The sequence below is a fragment of the Phyllobates terribilis genome, unplaced genomic scaffold (genome assembly GCF_046119375.1).
Source record: "Phyllobates terribilis strain yellow unplaced genomic scaffold, ASM4611937v1 Scaffold_1__5_contigs__length_1240528914, whole genome shotgun sequence".
In the NCBI taxonomy this organism is placed as follows: domain Eukaryota; kingdom Metazoa; phylum Chordata; class Amphibia; order Anura; family Dendrobatidae; genus Phyllobates; species Phyllobates terribilis.
The window spans coordinates 1,045,491,014-1,045,497,349 of record NW_027362761.1 but is presented as its reverse complement, the minus strand read 5'-3'; positions in this window follow the sequence as shown (position 1 = coordinate 1,045,497,349).

Sequence of the window (6,336 nt, the reverse complement as noted above, 5' to 3'; positions counted from 1 at the left end):
TATACTAGATCACAGGTTACTACTCGCATAATTATCAGTATTTGTGTATGCGTCCCTTACTACCTCTTCTTCCTGCTTCCCTTCACATTGGTGGGGATCATACTATCCATCTATTTTCAGTATAAAAAGGAAACTGTCATGTCTAAAAATGCTATTTACCTGCTAATATTGGGTTAATTTGTAGGTAAAGAACTTTAAAATCCTGCCAGTCTTACTGAAGAGCAGCTACAGGGAGAAAATGAACTTATATCCTCCCTGTAGCCACTAACTTCCAGTCATTGGTGTGATGCAGGGAGCAGTTACGGTCACCACTCATATTACAGGGATCGCGGCTATAATCACTCCCCGCACATTGATTGATAGCCTGCAGTGCAGCGTGCGTGAACAAAGCAGCACCGTTATTCAACGTGTGAAGGAATGAATACAGTGCTCTCATTGTGTAGTGAGCAGTGACTGTAAGGGCGATTTCACACGTCCATATATTTCCAGTACCGGAAAACCCGGTACCAGAGATATCCGTGTCCCATGTGTCCGTGTGTATTTTACGTGTTGTATCCGTGTGCCGCATCAGGATCACACATACTGGTGCCTGTGAATCAGCGCTACAGTTAGCACTGTGCACAAGCGCCGGAAGATGAACATTGTGATCAGCACCAGCAGGGACAATGATGAGGGTAGTGGTAGTCTGCTCCCGCAGTGTCCCTGTGTAAAAATAAGAATAAAATAATAAAATACTTATACTCACCTGTCCGGAGATGTCCCTATATCTGCAGGTAAATAGCATTTTCAGAAATGAAAAGTTCCTTTTAAAGGGAATGTGTAAAAATGGCTGTACAGGCCCTAGAAAAACAATAACAATTTTGAAGCAATCCAGTGTGCCAGCGCTAAGAAATAAAGCTTTGAAGCCACATGCAAAATGTAGTCTGGAAGTCAATTGTGGTGGTCTGATGTACTCTTGGTGTATCAACCTGCCCCCAATGAACTTCTGAATTTCCAGACTAGTTTGCATGTGGTTTCAAAGCGTTATTTCTATCTGCTGGCTCATCGTTTTACTACGTAACAGATATAATTTTATTGTTGTTCTAAGACCTATTCAGCCATACCACTCGTTTCAGAATTAAAATCATCTTTAAAGGGAACCTGTCACCAGAAAAATCGCTATTAACCTGCAGATGTAGGATTAATCTGCAGGTTAATAGCGTTATTACGCTGCCCGGTGCCTACACTTAGCCTAATGCTCAGAGGAGAAAATAAACTTTATTCTCCCGTTTCAGTCATGGGAGCGGTGCTGGTTCAGTCACCGCTCTGTATTCTCAGAGGGCTGGCTGTCAGTCAGGGCAAGGGGCGCGGTTACAGCCGCCGCTCTGTATTCTCAGAACAGTGACTGAACCAGTGACGGCGCCGCCTCCCATCATTGGAACTCAACCACTGCCGGAGGGAATAAAGTTCAATTTATCCCCGAGGCTTACGGCAATGTACGGGCGCCAGGTAACATAATAATGCTATTAACTTGCAAATTAACCCCATATCTGCAGATTAATAGCGTTTTTTTCTGGTGACAGGTTTCCTTTAAACTTTAAACAACATCATCTTATTTAAAAGCTATAGACACGTTTGGGAACATGTTTTACTTTTTACTTTAATGCATGTATTTAAGTTAAAAATAATTTCTGAAATTGAGTTTTATTAAAATGTTCAAGCAATTTGCCTTCTATAGCCTATTTCTTGCAATATCGTCTATTGCTGGCTACAGAATGAGTAAAATGAGAATCCATCAGTAAACTCTTTCTAATGGGAGAGTTTATATCTATTATAATTGTTCTTACTTTTTTTCTCCGCTGAATTATGGCCATGAAGTTCATCAAATGTTCATAAGTCAGCTGAGAGGAGCTCACACTCATCAGAAGAGCTTTAAACTAGAACAATGTGGAAGGGAAGCAAAAGGCCAGAAAAAGCCATACAGCTGACAAATACTATTGAGATCTCTGCTACTGGAAGTGGAAAGGAAGAACAAAGACAAAACAATTTAAATAATAAAAATATGGGAGGAAGAGAAACCAATCACAAACTAAAATGTTTTTATACAAATGCACAAAGCATGGGCAACAAACAAGGAGAATTGGAACTACTAATGCAGGAAAAGGAATATGATGTCATTGGAATCACTGAAACTTGGTGGGACGATACACATGATTGGAATAAAAGGCTAAAAGGATACAACTTATTTGCAAGAAACAGACTTGATAAACGAGGAGGAGGTGTTGCATTGTATGTTAGAAAAGCGTATATCTGCACAGAGATTGAAGCTTCAGAGACTGGGAATTCTGTGGAAACTGTTTGGGTAAGAATACAAGGAGAGAACAACGGAAAGGACACCATTGTAGGCATTTACTACAGGCCACCTGGGCAATCTGAAGATATGGATGAACTCTTTATGTATCAAATGACCAAGTTCTCCAAAAAATATGACGTAGTGGTCATGGGAGATTTCAACTATCCAGACATTTGTTGGGAATCTCTCTCAAGTAAAACTAACAGGTCAAGCAAATTCTTATCCTCTCTTGCTGACAACTTTATCTTCCAAAAGGTAGGGGAGAAAACAAGGGGATCAGCTACTTTGGATCTAATCCTTATAAACAGAGAGGAAATGGTTGAGGAGGTAAAGGTGGCTGGGACCCTAGGAGGCAGCGATCATGCTATTATAGAATTTTGGATAACTAGAGGAGGAAGACATGTGAAGACTCAAACTTCAAGGTTAGATTTTAGAAAGGCAGATTTTAAGAGACTCAGAAAGAGAATAGGAGGAATCCAATGGCTGGATGTCCTTAAGGACAAAAATGTCCAGGAAGGATGGGAAATTTTTAAAAATGAGATTCTCAAAGCACAATCGTTAACAATCCCGAAAAGTAGGAAGAATGGGAAGCATTTAAGGAAACCAGGATGGATGAACACAGAACTTAAACACATGCTAAAAAGAAAGAAAGAAATGTTTATTAAATGGAAAGAGGGAGGCATATCTAAAGAAGATTATAATGCAGTCTGCAGATCCTGCAGGGCACATATCAGATTAGCTAAAGCTGACAATGAATTAAGGCTTGCAAGAGATGTCAAAAGCAATAAAAAAGGATTTTGGGGGTATGTCAAAAGTAAAAGAAAAGTCAAAGATGCTATAGGATTTTTACAGGATGGAAATGGAGAAATGGTAAGAGAGGATGTTGAGAAGGCCGAACTTTTTAATTCCTATTTTGCATGTTTTCTCTCAGAAAGAAAATGTAACATCAACTGATCTTCACTGTCCTTTTAAAGGAATAGAGGAATCCAAGTTATCTGTAAACAGAAAGATTGTGAGGGAATATTTAGCTAACATAAATGAGTTCAAGTCTCCAGGTCCAGATGAATTACACCCCAGAGTACTGAAGGAGATCGTAGAAGAAATTTTAGAACCACTCTCCATAATCTTTGAAAATTCTTGGAGAACAGGAGAAGTCCCAGAAGACTGGAGAAGAGCAAATGTTGTTCCTATCTTCAAAAAGGGGAAGAAGGTGGACCCAGGGAACTATAGGCCGGTGAGTCTGACTTCTATACCAGGAAAGATCTTTGAACAAATTATTAAACAACATGTATGTAAGTACATGGATAAGAATTAAGTGATTAACCAGAGTCAGCATGGGTTTGTAACTAACAAGTCATGTCAGACTAACTTAATTTCCTTCTATGACAGAATCACTGACTGGGTGGATCAGGGAAATGCTGTAGATATAGTATATCTTGACTTCAGCAAAGCATTTGACAAAGTATCTCACACCATCCTTATTGAAAAAATGACCAAGCATGCAATGGACCAGGCAACTGTTAGGTGGATTCATAACTGGCTTAGTGATCGGACTCAAAGGGTGGTTGTAAATGGCTTCACATCCAGTCCAGCTGAATGAATGTCTCAAGTGGGGTACCACAGGGCTCCGTCCTGGGACCTGTATTGTTCAACATCTTTATCAATGATTTAGATGAAGGAATTGAGGGTAAACTGATTAAATTTGCTGATGACACAAAGCTAGGAGGGATAGCTAATACTAGAGAAGAGAGAGAGAGGATTCAAAAAGACCTAAATAAACTGGAGCAGTGGGCAGCAACCAACAGAATGGTTTTTAACAGGGAAAAATTGCAAAGTACTACATCTGGGCAATAAAAATGAAAAAAGCATATACAGAATGGGAGGAATAGAGCTAAGCAACAGTACATGTGAAAAAGACTTAGGTATACTAATAGATCATAGACTGAACATGAGTCAACAGTGTGATGCAGCAGCAAAAAAGGCAAATACAATTCTGGGATGTATTAACAGAAGCATACAGTCTAGATCACGTGAAGTCATTATCGGTCTTTACTCCTCTTTGATCAGACCTCATCTGGAATACTGTGTACAGTTTTGGACACCACATTTTAAAAAAGACATAGACAAACTGGAGCAAGTTCAGAGAAGAGCGACCAGAATGGTGACTGGTCTGCAAACCATGTCCTATGAGGAACGGTTGCAGGATTTGGGAATGTTTAGCTTGCAAAAAAGAAGACTGAGAGGAGACTTAATAGCTGTCTACAAATATGGCAAGGGCTGTCACATTGCAGAAGGATCATCTTTATTCTCATTTGCACAAGGAAAGACTAGAAGCAATGGGATGAAACTAAATGGGAGGAGACACAGATTAGATATTAGAAAAAACTTTTTGACAGTTAGGGTGATTAATGAGTGGAACAGGCGGCCACGAGAGGTGGTGAGTTCCCCTTCAATGGACGTCTTCAAACAGAGGCTGGACAGACATCTGTCTGAGATGATCTAGTGAATCCTGCTTTGAGCAGGGGGTTGGACCAGATGACCCAGGAGGTCCCTTCCAACTGTACCATTCTATGATTCTATGATTCTATAAGATAAGGCCGGGTTTCACAGGAACGTATTTCACGTTCAGTATAGAGAGCAGAATGCGCACGGACTGATTGCAGGTCTCCCGATCCCAAACTTGTCTCATAGCCACATATGACGCTGTAAGTTTGGGTCGGGAGACGTGTGGTCAGTCCAGTCACATTGCAGGACAAGAAATATGCTCGTATTAACCCGATCTAAGAGTTATAAACTCTGCTGTCAAATTCCCAGTTAACTCCTTTTGCAGCCAGGAATAGACAGTAGAAAACTGAGGTTAGGGAAGGCAAACTGCAGTTGTTTTTAAAGACGGGCTGACTGCATTATAAACACACTTATGTAGGATGAAGTCATTATGGAGGAACTACTGAAGGCAATTTAAGGAAATCTGTTATGTGATTCATGCTGCTCGAGTCACTGGTAAAATGATTCAGGACAGGCTCTTTTATAGCTGATATTAATGTTTACTCTAAATGATGCGACTGTTCAAAGACAACCTAGTTTAAAGGGGTTGTCCAGTCCAAATCGATGAGTCTGCAGTCACTCTGTGTGACTACAGACTTATGAATCCAGCGCTGCAGGAATTCGCTGGTTTCTGACCTGGGAGCGGAGGGTATGTATGCGTTATATATACCCCTGGCCCGTGGGCGCGGCCTCGCTTCCATACACTTGTATGGAGCGAGACCGCGCCCTCTGGTTGGCCATGCTCACTGGCTGTCTGCGTTGCTAGATGGGGCGCAGCCTTGCTTCATACAAGTGTATGGAAGCGAGGCCGCACCCACTGGCCGGAAGTATGTATAACGTATACATACCCTCTGGTCCCGGGTCAGAAACCGGCGAATCCCTCCAGCACACAGTGCGTGCACTGGGGGGATTCATAAGTCTGCAGTCAGATAGAGTGACTGCAGACTTATCGATTTGGACTGGACAACCTCTTTAAACATCATCCATAAACAAAGAGAGCAGTCACAGGGGCGCTCCTGCTTGTTTCTCCTCACCCAGCTCTGTTTGAGTGACAGGTTTCTCCCTATGTGTACTTAAGGAGACTTGTTGATGTAACTGATCATGGTAAGGAGAGGACAGCGGGAGCTGGCCCTCTTGTTTAAGCTATGTTTTCTCTGCAATGCATTTCAGAGTAAAATATATATATATATATAAAGAAAGCGCAGCAGCACTCCATTATGGCCAAAATACATAAAGACAATAAAAACATTTGATTTAAACTGTGTTATTACTCAATGAACTTTACTTACAAAAAGCGGAGGTTCTTAGCGCATAAATTGGCCAATTCATGTGTGCCCATCAACCAGTGCAAGGTGACCTCCCATCTGATGGGTACTACTCTGCCTACATGCCTCTCTTGGGCTACAAGCCTATAACTCTGGACAGAACATGTCACTTCTGGGCTGAAACACCTACAATTT